Source organism: Nicotiana attenuata, unplaced genomic scaffold (genome assembly GCF_001879085.1).
Source record: "Nicotiana attenuata strain UT unplaced genomic scaffold, NIATTr2, whole genome shotgun sequence".
Taxonomy (NCBI): domain Eukaryota; kingdom Viridiplantae; phylum Streptophyta; class Magnoliopsida; order Solanales; family Solanaceae; genus Nicotiana; species Nicotiana attenuata.
In genome coordinates, this window is record NW_017671494.1 from 57,538 (window position 1) to 72,036 (window position 14,499).

The following is a 14,499-nucleotide window of genomic DNA, read 5'->3' on the forward strand; positions in this document are numbered from 1 at the left end:
GAATAGTTACCATCACACTCTTAACTTGTACAGTGCTAACCTTTTCTCTTTTTCAACAGGTCTTCCTAAGACCATCGAATTTAGGCCGCTGGATGAGGACGAAGATCTATCCTTGCTTGATGAGCCCTCCGTTTCGAGACATCCCGGGGATGCCGTAAAGGAGGAGAAGAAGAAAAAGAGAAAGTCCTCGGTTCCCCAGATCCCGAGGCGAAGAGGAAGAAGAAGGAGGCCACCCGGGCCCAGAAGCCCAAGAAGAACTCCATGTCCAGGGTACCAGACCCTAAACCCTAACTTTCTCTACCGGCTCTCGGATGAGCCCGAAGAAGACGACATCTTCGTCGCTCATGGGTCGACCCCTACAGGGAGCAGGTAACGACCTAGAAAGAGGACCACGAGTTGGATCCCCTTCTGACTCAGGAACCTAAAGGGGAGACGGAGGCCGCGACCTCCTAGGAAGCCGCTCTTATTCCGAAGGAGGCGACCGGTGTCATTGACAACATGGAGACGCCCTCCTACACCAATTCTATGATTAAGGAGGCCCAAGCGAGGAAATGAAAGTCAAGTAATGGAGCGTAGGGACCAGATGATCCCCACAACTTGTTTTTCGACGGCATGGACATGGCCGCATTGGAGGATTTTTCTGGGCTTGGTCACCTGGAGGTACTGAAGAAACATGTTCTCTCAGAAAATGGTGGGCCGAGTTCGAGCCCAAGATAAGTGAAGCAATTTCCCGGGCAGACCCTGAGCGCAATAGAACGGTCAAGCTCAGAGTCCCGGAGGATGCCTGGGTTTCATCTGCTCCGCTGGGCATAGCCAGCTACTTATGATGCCTGGTGACCGAGGAGGAACAGGCTAAGATGAATGAGGTGGGAACGTCAAGCCTCTTCAACGAGGCGCAACAGGCGCTGAACTGGGTAAGGCATTGGCCCCTTGTATCCCTTTGTGAATCTTTCTTTAGACTTTGATGTCCTTTACTAACTTCATTATTTTTCAGGCTTCAGTGCTTCATCGTGAAAGCTTCCTCCAGTACCGCTTGGAGGTTAGCTAGCTTGATTTCGAGCTTAAAGAGCAGGTTCAGAAGAAGGACATGTACATGGCTCTTAGTGAGAAATAAGACAAGGCCCTTAAAGACCTCCTGATTCTCCGAGCCGTGCTGGAAAAAGCTCAAAAGAAGGCCTCGACCCTAAAGAGGGAACATGCATACTTGGTTGAGAAGGTAAAGATCTTTGAGGCAAAAAATGAGTAGCTAGTCATGGTGACTAATGACACAACTTCGTAGGTCCAGCAGATGATAGACCTAATCGACCAGCTCCGAACCGAGATGAACGAGGTCAAGGCCATGGCTGGAGGGAGGAAGGGCAGGATGGACCTGCTGGCTTTGGAGAAGGAAGATACCAAGGAGGAGCTGGCATCGATCGAGAACCAACTCCGGGTGGCGAAAGACAAAGCCGATAAGTGGTCTCAGCTGAATGATGATCTCCGGGCATAGCTCAGCTCGGCCATCTTGGAATGGGATGCCCTTGGGAAAGAATATGGTGAACTAAGGTCCAAACTAGATGCAAACTCTACTGATGCTGAGGAAACACCAGTATGAGGCTGATGTGGAGGAATCTAAGACCAGTTTAAAGACGGAGATTGAATACACAAAGCGGCTATCCCACATAGAGACCCTCAAAGAGATCCACGCTCGACGTTTTGACTTATCAACCGAGATCGAAGAAGCTAGGAGGCTCGAGGACAAAGTAAAGTAGCTCTACGAGCCTAAGGTTCCCGAAGGCACTGAGAGTTCTAAAGCTTCTAAAGGCTTCGAGGGCTTCGACGATTCTGGGAATGAGTCGGGCTCCGGTGAAGACCAGGCATAGATGCTTTAGTATTTTTCCAATTTTTTATTTTTTTCTTTGGTATTTTTTGTTTTTTTGAGGCCGTTCTCTCGGGCCTTTGTATTTATATTTTGGAATATATATGAAATTTTTGCGTATTTGGCAATATCCTGCCTTTACTTTATTAGCATCTTTTTGCAATTTTTACTCACGTATCGTTTTTGATACCTTAGCATAAAACCAGACTTCCATGCACTTTGGCTTCAAACCCTCGATGAGACCGAAGGTTTTTAAGATGCTAAAGTGTTTTTAGGTGATATTTTTTCCGAGGGTAACCTTTTAGTAGGTTTCGAGTTTTCATAAAGGCCTTACTTTCTGGTTACAGACTTCGGACGTCTCTGAGCCATTTTTAGGGTGCCGTAGCCTTTATACTTGGGCACCGCTTAATAGGTTTGATGCTTTCAGGATTCGGTAGCCCGGGTCGTCCGAATTTTCTTCGGGCGACAGTCGCCGAGTAGGGGTAGCCCATGGGCTCGATAGTCCTCGAGTAGGGGTAGCTCGTGGGCTCGATAGTCCCCGAGTAGGGTAGCCCATGGGCTCGATACTCCCCGAGTAGGGGTAACCCGTGGGCTCGATTGTCCACGAGTATGGGTAGCCCATAGGCTCAATAGTCGAAAGCGTAAAAAAAGCTTGTGCCATGGAAAGAGTGGACTATGTGGGCACGGTTCAAACGATCGTTTGGCCCTTACAGTGAACCCTAACCACCAAGCCTTAGCTTTTAGCACACAAAGTTTTATTTTTCCCTTGCAAAAACCTTAATCCGAGGGTAATGGCCCCCCAGTATTCGGGTTGAACTCGTGAGAGCTCGAATATTGTTGACCTGAAGCGAACGATCATTGACTCCTGTTTGAAACCGATATTCGAACCTAAGTTAGCATGTTTTGTTGTTGCCTCATTAAAAACCTTAACGAAAACCCACTTTGGGACGAAACCAGTTCAAGGAAAAAGGAGTGCAACGCATGCTTTCGTACCTAATAGCCACATCCGTCCTTAGTCGTCTACTTGCATATATTAGTCCGATTTATAACATGATTAAGAATTAATTGAGTTCGTACCTTAGCAGTAGTACCGCTTTAAGTGTGTCACATTCTAGTTGTTCGGTAGTTGTACGTCATTCCCCACTTCGAGTTTATACGAGCCTTTGCCGGTTATTCCGACAACTCGATATAGTCCTTCCCAGTTCGGTCCCAGCTTCCCTACGTTCAGGTTCCTGGTGTATAATGTTTTTTTCCTCAACACCAAGTCCCCGACTTGAAAGTGTCGGAGGCTGGCTCTTCGGTTGTAATACTTTTCTACTTGTTCTTTCAAGACAGCCAACAAGACCATGGCGGCCTCCCACCTTTCATCTAATAATTCCAAGCTCGTGATGTCATACCCCAACATCGAGGAGCGCGACCGGAGCTCAACCGAGTGGATCCGGTCGAGCAAGCCTGCTAGACACTTCCTACCTAACTCGTTTATGACCAATAGAAGGCGCGTTATCGATCAGGTCAAAGCCTGCACTTCCATTGAGTAGCGAGGGTAGTCGATGTAGTTTTATCCAACTAGGTCGGGATCGAATCCACAAGGAGTTAATTTGTTTGGAATTACATTTATATCTTAGTCTAGATACGGGTTTTGCTCTTAATTAAACTTCCACACATGTTTGGTTTGATTCTACTTCTAATGCTATTCCATAGTATGCAATATTTGAAACTATGTATAATGTTTTTGTTGTTGGTTTTCAAGGGTTTAAAGGGACTAGGGTGGTGACTTCCACCTAGGTGGATATCTAACGGGTACCAAGTATCTAGGGCAGTCATGTGATTAATTGGGATCGTAATATAGCTATCACACCCGGGTAATCACTTTATACCTCTCGGTAGTTCGAGTGATTATGCCCAATTTGGCTTTCTCAAGTCCAAATGGGTATTCAAGCAATAAAAGTGATATTAGCTCAAGTCGGGTATTACTATCTCTAGGTTTAACCCTTTAATTGGGGCTATCAATTTCTTGAGTTCACCCCAATTCCTTGTTAGCCTAGTTTTCCTAGACCTAGTCCCTCTTTCTCAAGTAGAGACTAAGTCATAAAGGCATGAATCATTGTTTGCAACCACTAATTTTATAGTTCTAGCAAGAACTAGGCTAAATACTACTAACCCATACACATTCAAGCCCTAAAATTTAATACTCATCAAATACCCACACTAGGGTTGGGTCACAGCCCTAGATATGGGTTTAGCTACTCATGGAATAACACAAATAAAAAATGAAACAAAGATAAAATTCATAATACTAGATTAAAAGATGAAAATCTAATGTTCAGAGATAATTCTAGTACAAAATTGCCCAAAACGGAATTTCCCGTCGTCTCATGCGCTCAACTAAAACATAACTTAACCTAAAAAATGTCAATAAGATCTATTTTTACTAAGCTAAAATTTCCGGACAAAAATACCCTTAGGAGGTTTTGCAACCGCGTAATTCTTACCGCGGCCGCACTCTTGCTTTCTCGGCCGCGTAATTTTGACTGCGGTCCGCATTTTCAACTTCTGGATATAGGTTGAGCATGGTTTCGCGGTTCGCGTAATTTGCATCGCGGTCGCGTAATTCTAATGCGGACCGCACTTCTTGTTTTAGCTTGAAATGTGAACTCTCTGAACCTTAGCAACCGCGGTTCACATAATTCCAATCGCGGCCGCGGCGGTACTTTCACAGCCACACTTTTCTGACGCGGTCAGCGTTCATGTTATATCCCAACAATCCATCTCTCTGATTCTTCATTCCGCGGTCCTCGAAATAATGTTCGCGACCACGTTGATACGTTCGCGGCCGTTCTTTTCTGGCGCGATCTGCGTTTCATATCTTTTGGCCTAGGCTTGGTTTTTGTTCAAGTTTGGACTTTTGTATGAGTTGATCATGGCTCTTTTGGCTCATTTTGAACAATCCCTGCAAGCAAGCATAGTACATTAGTTTCCGGGAATACCTTCACGCATTTTAGGCCCAAAACGCAAGTAAAAGAGAGCAAATAATAGGTTAAAATCCCTGCTTATCAGTTACCATTAGTTAAACAGTGGAAAGATCATATATATAAACATTACCAATTCATTTCATTTCATTTTGCTACATCATAGTTAAGTTCACAAAATACATACACTTTACGATTTAGTGGAACAAGAGTCCAAAACACAACATAATCCGTTTGACCTTTCTAGCACCCATACACAACTCACATAACGTCTATGGAGCCTCTAAACACAACATAATCCGTGTGAAGTCAAAGGCTTCAACTCCAATATGGGAGGTGATCGAGGCCAACCCTGTACTACTATAAAGTAGCAAGAGTGGTCGCAACAGCTTATACCTGAGAAGGTCGGGATCGATTTCCACAGGGAGCTAGAGATTGGAATTGAGTTTCTATCTAAATTGGAGTTGCATAATTGTTCCTAATTTCACTTCTAAACATTTTTGGGTTTTGATATTACTTCTAAATTTATACTACTAAGATGCTAAATTAAGTTAAGTTAAGCTAAGAGAATACTATTGAAGGTTATCTAATTAGTTAAAAGGCACTAGGGGAGTGACTTTCACCTAGGTGGATACTTGACGGGTTCTCGTGTCTAAGGCTAGGTTGTCATATTTGGGGATTACGATATAACCATTGCACGATTCTACTCACTCTATCCTCTCGGTAGTTCGAGTGATTTTTCCCTAGTTGACTTTCTCAAGATCAATTGGGTATGATCATTTGTGCAAGCAATTGAGGTTCAAGTCGGGTATTACGATCTCTCGGTTTAACCCTTTAATTGAGGCTATCAATTCTCTTGAGTACGCCCCAATTCCTCGTTGGACTAATTTTATAGACTTAGGCTCTCTTTTTCAAGAAGAGTCCAAGTGAACAAAGCATAAACTAGTGTTTGCAACCGCTAATTCAATAATAAAACCATAAATTAGTCCAAATATCAAACACCCATAGACATTCAAACCTTAAAACACAAGACCCATCAATTATCCATACTAGGGTTGAGCCACAACCCTAGCTGATGGGTCCAGCTGCTCATGATAATAGAGGAAAACAAAGAAATAGATGAAGATAAACCCACAATATTAAATTACTAACTAAAACTTGAAGATTCAATGATAAAACTATTGTAAAATTACTCAAAATGGTAAAAGAACACTATCCACGAGCGCAGCTCAGCTTCAAAATCTAACTGATGACCTAAAAATGGGAAAAGAAACTATTTATACTAGGCCAAAAATTCTGGACAGAAATACCCCTGTGGGGCTAGTGTGGACCACACAAAATCGAGTGCGGCCGCACTAAGGCTCTTGGCTAAAATTCCTGCTCTCTGAACATAGCCACCGCAAGCCGTACAAAATGCACCGCTCGGTGGCTTTTGTTGCGGTCCGCACAAAATAGACCGCGGACCGCATTGGTAATTTTCCTCCAACTTGGAAAGTCTCTGAACTTGAGCTTTGCGGACCGCACAAAAATGAGTGCCGCCGCAATGATGTCAGTGCGAACCGCACAGAATGGAGTGCAACCGCATTACTTGGCTGCCTGAAATGAACACTCTCTGAACCTCTTCTTTGCGGACCGCATAGAATGGAGTGCGGCCACATTGCTTTGCTGCCTGAGATGAGTGCTCTCTGAACTTCTTCTTTGCGGACCGCACAGAATGGAGTGCGGCCGCATTGGTCCTGTAACACTGAGCTTGGACTTGTTCTTGGTACGTGTGCATGTTTCACTCCTTTTTGAGTTGTTTTGATGAATTGTCACATTGTTGATCAAACCCTGTAATCAACTACAACACGTAAGCCTTTGGGACTATTTTGTACACATTTCTAATCAAAACTCAAGTAAGACGGAGTGTAAAATGCATCATAATCCCTAGTTATCAACTCCCCCAAACTTAAGCTTTTGCTTGTCCTCAAGCAAACGAAATAAGACCCACCCCTTAAGAGTAAATCCAAGAAAATTCGGCTGACCTAAAGTAACCTCAACTAGCATCAATCAGGACTAACAACTGCCCTCAATTCAAATGAATCATTAATAACATTCACTCTTTTAAATACCATGGATCAAGTGTGACACAAGAACATCAAGAGTTGACTCAAAACATCAAAGAAACTCATGCTATTACTTTGGTCATTGTGGAACCCAAACTCACACATCCTCGACTCTTCCTAAGCAAACCTCACTTTTAGGATAGTAGCACTCATCTCTCTCAAGGAAAAGTCACAAGTCCGACACTAGGTACCATATGCTTGCCCCTTATGTGAGTCACCACTAATGGAAGCTTCATTCAACTCAAGATCATATAGGGCTTTTGTGGAGACATAATGAAGGCTTTTGGTTTAGGGTAGGAAATGTTTGGTCTAAGTAGGTTCCATCTTCCCTTTAGCAGTTCTTTTGCTTCATTTTTGGCACACATTCACTTGACTTTTTAAGTCATTTCACTTCTTTCCAAGGGGTTAGAGAGACACACTATCACTCTTTCTTGTTCATTTCAAATCTTTTCTCCTTTCTAAACTTTCGACACCTTTCATTCTTTGCTTTTATTGAATCCCTTCGTTCTTTTCTACATTGAACATTCTTTTTGTCTTTTTTTTTTCTTTTTTATTGCCTTTCCTTTTCTTCATTTTGTACCTTTTACCACTTTGTTTCAATCCTTGTCTCTCCCCCCAAAATTATATTTTTGTCATGTGCTAAGGAAAGATCGGGTGCCAAGAGAGGTTATCTTTACAACGGGTAAAGGCTTGTAGCATGGTTCTTGAAAGAAAAAAAAATCTAAGGCTAAAAATAGCTGACTAGGGATTTTATTATTGGTAGGCTATGGAAGTGTTCAAGATATCATTCGGGTCAAGAAGAGTCTATAATCACATCTCAAGTCAAATTACACTTAGGATTTCGTCTAGACAAACATTCAGGGCAAGTTCTGGACAAATGGCTCGGGACTTGGACTTGCAATTCAAATTCTCACCACACAAGCTTTGGGATTGCTAAAGACACGGAGTCGGGGGCCCACAACAACCTTAGATAAGATTTGAGCAACAAAATGGTCCCGAAAAACAACTTGATGATTATCGGCCAACACAAGAGTCTCAAGGTCACAACCTTCACCATCCTACACGCAAAGATTGTTTTTGACCATGGGATCAAAGACAAATGTGTTAGGCCCAAGTGATGCTTTGCTTGAGGCACCCTTACCAACTAATTACTAAAAAGCAAAAATAAAAACAGACTCAAACCCTTAAGAAGGTTGTCATGCCATCAATCATCGGGAAGAGCCACCCGGTTCACACAAATTCCACCTTTGGAAAGAACTGTAGCATTAAAAAAACCAAATTCTTATTGCAAAAGCTCAAAACAAGAAGCTACGAACATAAAATAAGAAGATAAGAAAGAAAATGCGGAAAGTAAAATGAATATGTAAATAGGGGATTAATTGGGAGGATGAATATATACATAAGAAGGTAACTATATATACAGACCAAGAGTAAAAAGTACGAAAAGTGCAATGAAATGCTAAAATTATATACATACCAAAGATAAAAAAGGAAAGAAAGCATAAAATATTGTCATATGTACAGTCATCCAAATATCCAAATAGGGCTAGCCCCTCAAATGAAAGTTGGCATTGTCCTCAATGCCAACTAACCAAAATAAGCACAAAAATAGAGAAAAGAGGAAAAAGAAACTCCCTATGGGCCAGCCGTCTACATGGGTTCCTGAGTCTGGGTCCCTGGGTCCTCTGTCTGCTCGAGAGCCTGTGACTGGCTCCCTGTGACCTGTGGCTCTGTTGGGAACTGGGCCTGGACTTGGACTGAGTCCTGGGCCGAATCCTAGGGCTGGCTGGAGAAAATTTCCCTGCGGGTCCTCCAACTGTATGACTGCATCATCTGAACGGGGAATCACCCTCCTCCTCTTGGGAGGCCTCTCTAACTCCTGCTCTGGCTGGGGTTGGGCTGTTGGTGTTGGGTCATGCAATAACAAATCTAAAGGCAGGTGATCCGCCTTCAGCCTATCAACCTCTACCCTAAGCTTCTTCACCGACTCTTTTGAAGCCCGAGTTTTCCTCATTTTCTTTGCCTCCTTTGCAAGATCCTTGAGTGCCTTCCCATGTGAATCAATAGCCTCTGTGATCAATTTCTGGTTCTCTAAGAGATTCTTCTAGTTGTCCAGAAGCTCCTTGAGAGTGGAGGAGGAGGTTCTGACCGGGCTGCCACCGTAGTAGATAGTACAGACAGCTTACAAGAAGTTGTCTACAACTAGTCATTATAGTATAATGGTGAGTATTCTCGCCTGTCATGCCGGTGACCCGGGTTCGATCCCCGACAACCGCGCCAAAAAGTGATCGAGGCCAACCCTGTACTACTATAAAGTAGCAAGAGTGGTTGAAGCAGCTTTTACCCCAGAAGGTCGGGATCGATTTCCACAGGGGGCTAGAGATTGGAAATGAGTTTCTATCTAAATTAGAGTTGCGTAATTGTTCCTGATTGCACTTCTAAACATTTTTGGATTTTGGTATTACTTCTAAATTTATACTACTAAGATGCTAAATTAAGCTAAGTTAAGCTAAGAGAATACTATTGAAGGTTGTCTAACTAGTTAAAAGGCACTAGGGGAGTGACTTTCACCTAGGTGGATACTTGACGGGTTCTCGTGTCTAAGGCTAGGTTGTCATATTTGGGGATTACGATATAACCATTGCACGATTCTACTCACTCTATACCTCTCGGTAGTTCGAGTGATTTTGCCCTAATTGACTTTCTCAAGATCAATTGGGTATGACCATTTGTGCAAGCAATTGAGGTTCATGTCAGGTATTACGATCTCTCATTTTAACCCTTTAATTGGGGCTATCAATTCTCTTGAGTACACCCCAATTCCTCGCTGGACTAATTTTATAGACTTAGGCTCTCTTTCTCAAGAAGAGTCCAAGTCAATAAAGCATAAACTAGTGTTTGCAACCACTAATTCAATAAAAAAAAACCCATAAATTAGTCCAAATATTAAACACGCATAAACATTCAAACCTTAAAACACAAGACCCATCAATTACCCACACTAGGGTTGAGCCACAACCCTAGCTGATGGGTCTAGCTGCTCATGATAATAGAAGAAAACAAAGAAATAGATGAAGATAAACCCATAATATTAAATTACGAACTAAAACTTGAAGATCGAATGATAAAAACTATTGTAAAATTACTCAAAATGGTAAAAGAACACTATCCACGAGTGCAACTCAGCTTCAAAATCTAACTGATGACCTAAAAATGGAAAAAGAAACTATTTATACTAGGCCCAAAATTCTGGACAAAAATACCCCTGTGAGGCTAGTGCGGATCGCATAAAATCGAGTGCGGCCGCACTAAGGCTCTTGGCTGAAATCCCTGCTCTCTGAACTTGGCCACCGCGGGCCGCACAAAATGCACCACGACCGCGGTGGCTTCTATTGCGGTCCACACAAAATAGACCGCGGACCGCATTGGCAATTTTCCTCCAACTTGGCAACTCTCTGAACTTGAGCTTTGCGGACCGCACAAAAACAAGTGCGGCCACAATGAAGTCAGTACGGACTGCACAGAATGGAGTGCAGCCGCATTACTTGGCGGCCTAAAATGAACACTCTCTGAACCTCTTCTTTGCGGACCGCACAAAATGGAGTCTAGCCGCATTGCTTTGCTTCCTGAGATGAGTGCTCTCTGAACTTCTTCTTTGCGGACCGCACAGAATGGAGTGCAGCCGCATTGGTCCTGTAACACCGAGCTTGGACTTGTTCTTGGTACTTGTGCATGTTTCACTCCTTTTTGAGCTGTTTTGACGAATTGTCACCTTGTTGATCAAACCCTGTAATCAAGTATAACACGTAAGCCTTTAGGACTATTTTGTACACATTTCTAATCAAAACTCAAGTAAGACGGAGTGTAAAATGCATCATATTCCCTAGTTATCAGGAGGCTCCTCGATTTAGGGCTTTGTTGGTGGAGTCTTCCGGTTCTCAAGATCCAAGGAATGTTTCCGGGGTTTATATGTATATGAACCCATTCCACGCAAAGCATTGACATATTACACAAAGCCTTCCTTCTCATCCACATCATGATTCAACAGCACAGCTTTCAGTGGGTCTTCCACATTAATCATATCACTTGTGTCTTCAACAATCACTTCGGTCACAAGATCCACAAATGAACATACTTCGTTGCTATTAGGCTGCCTCATTGACTTGCAAACATGAAACACAACTTTTTCATCGCCCAACCGGAAGGTGAGTTCCCCTGCTTCCATATCAACTAAGGCCTTCCCTATACCTAGGAAAGGTCTCCCCAATACGATTGGCACCTCATAGTCAACCTCACAGACAAGTATCACAAAATCCATGAGAAGTATGAACTTGTCGACCCGAACTAGCACATCATCAATTATCCCCATTGGCCTCTTCATTGTCCTGTCTTCCATTTGCAACCTCATGGAAGTAGGTCTTCGTTGCCCAATTCCCAACGTCTTGAACACATAATATGGCATCAAGCTAATGCTCGCTTCCAAGTCATACAAAGCTTTTGCGAAATCGGCACTACCAATAGTGTATGGGATTGTAAAGGCACCAGGGTCTTCTAACTTTGGAGCCATGGAGTGCACAATAGCACTCACTTGATGTGTCATTTTGATCGTTTCATAGTTTATTGATCTCTTCTTTGTTACCAAGTCCTTCATGAACTTGGCATATCCCGGCATTTGTTCTAGAGCTTCAACCAAAGGCACATTTATGGCCAAACTTTTCATTATATCAATGAATTTCTTGAATTGGTTCTCATTGTTTTGTTTTGCAAGCCTTTGAAGATATGGTGGAGGAGGCCATGGAAACGCGTTTTAGCTTTGGGCACTACCGTTTCCGGTATGTCTATCACGTGTTCCATAGACGGAGTCACATCATTTTGTGTTTCCTCCATGTTGTCATCAATGTCTATCCTCACTTCATCATTCACATTCTCATCATTCACTTGCACATCATTTCTTTGCTCATCATCATCTTGCACCAACACACCATCACTCACAATCTTTCTTGGATTAGAAGTACTAGCAACTCCACCTCTACCACTTCTTGTAATCAGCGTCATAGCATGGTCCGTATTGTTCCCACCCTTCGGGTTCACCACCGTGTCACTTGGTAGTGCCCCCTTAGGGAGAGTATTCAAAGCTTGAGAAATTTCTCCAAGTTGAACTTACAAGTTTCGGATAGAAGTATTATGGGAGGCCAATTGGGCATCGGATTCGGCATTTTTCTTCACCATTTGCTCAAACATGGATTCAATCCGTCCCATCTCAATGTTGGAAGAGCTAGGAACTTGTGACGGAAATGGAGGCGGGTTATTTGGTTGTTGATACATCGGGGGCCTTTGAAAGCCCGACCACCGATTCACTTGATTATTGTTGTTCTAAACCCCTTGATTGTTATTGCCCCCCAATTGCTATTATTGTTGCCACCCCAATTTCCTTGATTTCCTTGATTACCCCAATTTGGATTGTTGTTGTTCCCCCAATTGCCTTGGTTGTTGTTGTTGCCGCTATTCCAATTTCCTTATTGACCTTATTGCCCCAATTTCCTTGGTTTGGATGTGATCTCCACTGTTGTTGATGCAGAGCATTGCCCCGTTGACCTTGATAATTGATTATATATTGCACCTTTTCTCTTTGATCATCATATACATCAACTTGATTGTACCCACTACCACTTTGCTCAAATTGATCCAGATTGCTTTGAACTTGTTGACCTCGTTTCCTTCTCTTGATGACCATCATATTCACCCCTTCCATGGCATTCACTTGTTTTGGCCCTTGAACTTGTTGCAACTGAGCTTTGGCCAATTGGTTCATGGTAGTAGTCAACTCAACTATAGCTTGGTCTTGGTCATGGAGCTCCTTCTGTAAGTGAACAACATTAGGATCACCTTGTGGAATATTAGCTCGACTTTGCCACGCCGAAGAAGTATCCGCCATCTCATCATGTATTTCACACGCTTTGGCATATGGCATATTCATGAAGTTCCCCCCGGCAAGTTGGTTAACTACACATTGATTTGTAATGTTGATCCCCCCTGTAGAAGGTCTATAGGATCATGGCCTCAGTCATATCGTTGTTTGGGCACTCCTTTACCATTGTCCGGTACCTCTCCCAAATCTCATGTAATGGTTCATTTGGCTCTTGTTTAAGAGCAAGGATATCATCTCTTAACGTCGCCATAAGTCCCGGGGAAATGAACTTTACGGTGAACTTCTCGGCCAACTCATCCCAAGTGGTGATTGAATGGTTGGGTAACCTTTCTAGCCAATCCAAAGACTTCCCCCTTAGAGAAAATGGGAAAAGCCTTAACCTCAATACGTCCTCGGAGATATTAGTTTACTTGCTCCCCCAACACGTATCAACAAAACCTTTGAGATGCTTGTAGGCATTTTGGTGTAGAGCTCCGGTAAAGAAACCCCTCTGTTCCAAGAGTGTAAGCATGACATTGGTTATTTGAATGTTGCCCGCCCTAATCCGGGGCAGGACTATTGCACTTGCATAGCCTTCATTGGGCAACACCCGGTGTGCTGCCCTTGGAGGAGATGGGGGAGGGTTTGGAATATTATCTTGAGGCGGTCAGCCTCTTCTTTGTGCTTGAGGTTCGGGTTGAATCTCATCCACGTGACCATCATCTACCTCCTACCCCAATGGCAAATTCCCAAGGGTTTCATTGTTAAGAACCATTTGGTACCTAAGAGCAATTCACACACAAATTAGAAAAATGGAAGGAAAGAAAAACAAAACACACAAATACTCTGATATATAGCTAAAACCGTCTAACTCCCCGACAACGGCTCCAAAAATTGATCGGGTCCAAGCCTGCACTTCTATTGAGTAGCGAGGGTGGTCGATGCAGTTTTACCCAACTAGGTCGGGATCGAGTCCACAGGGAGTTAATTTATTTGGAATTAGATTCATATCTAAGTATAGATGCGGGTTTTGCTCATAATTAAACTTCCACAAATGTTTGGTTTGATTCTACTTCTAATGCTATTCTATAGTATGCAACAATTGAAACTAAGTATAATGTTTTTGTTGTTGATTTTTAAGGGCTTAATGGGAATAGGGTAGTGACTTCCACCTAGGTGGATATCTAACGGGTAGCAAGAATCTATGGCAATCATGTGATTATTGGGATCATAATATAGCTATCACACCCAGGTACTCACTCTATACCTCTCGGTAGTTTGAGTGATTTTGCCCAATTTGGCTTTTTCAAGTCCAAATGGGTATTCAAGCAATACAAGTAATATTAGCTCAAGTCGGGTATTACTATCTCTAGGTTTAACCCTTTAATTGGGGCTATCAATTTCTTGAGTTCACCCCAATTCTTTATTAGCCTAGTTTCCCTAGACTTAGTCCCTCTTTCTCAAGTAGAGACTAAGTCATAAAGGCATGAATCACTGTTTGCAACCACTAATTCCTTAGTTTTAACAAGAACTAGGCTAAATACCACTAACACATACACATTCAAGCCCTAAAACTAAAGACCCATCAAATACCCACACTAGAGTTGGGTCACAACCCTATCTATGGGTTTATCTACTCATGGAAATAACAGAAATCAA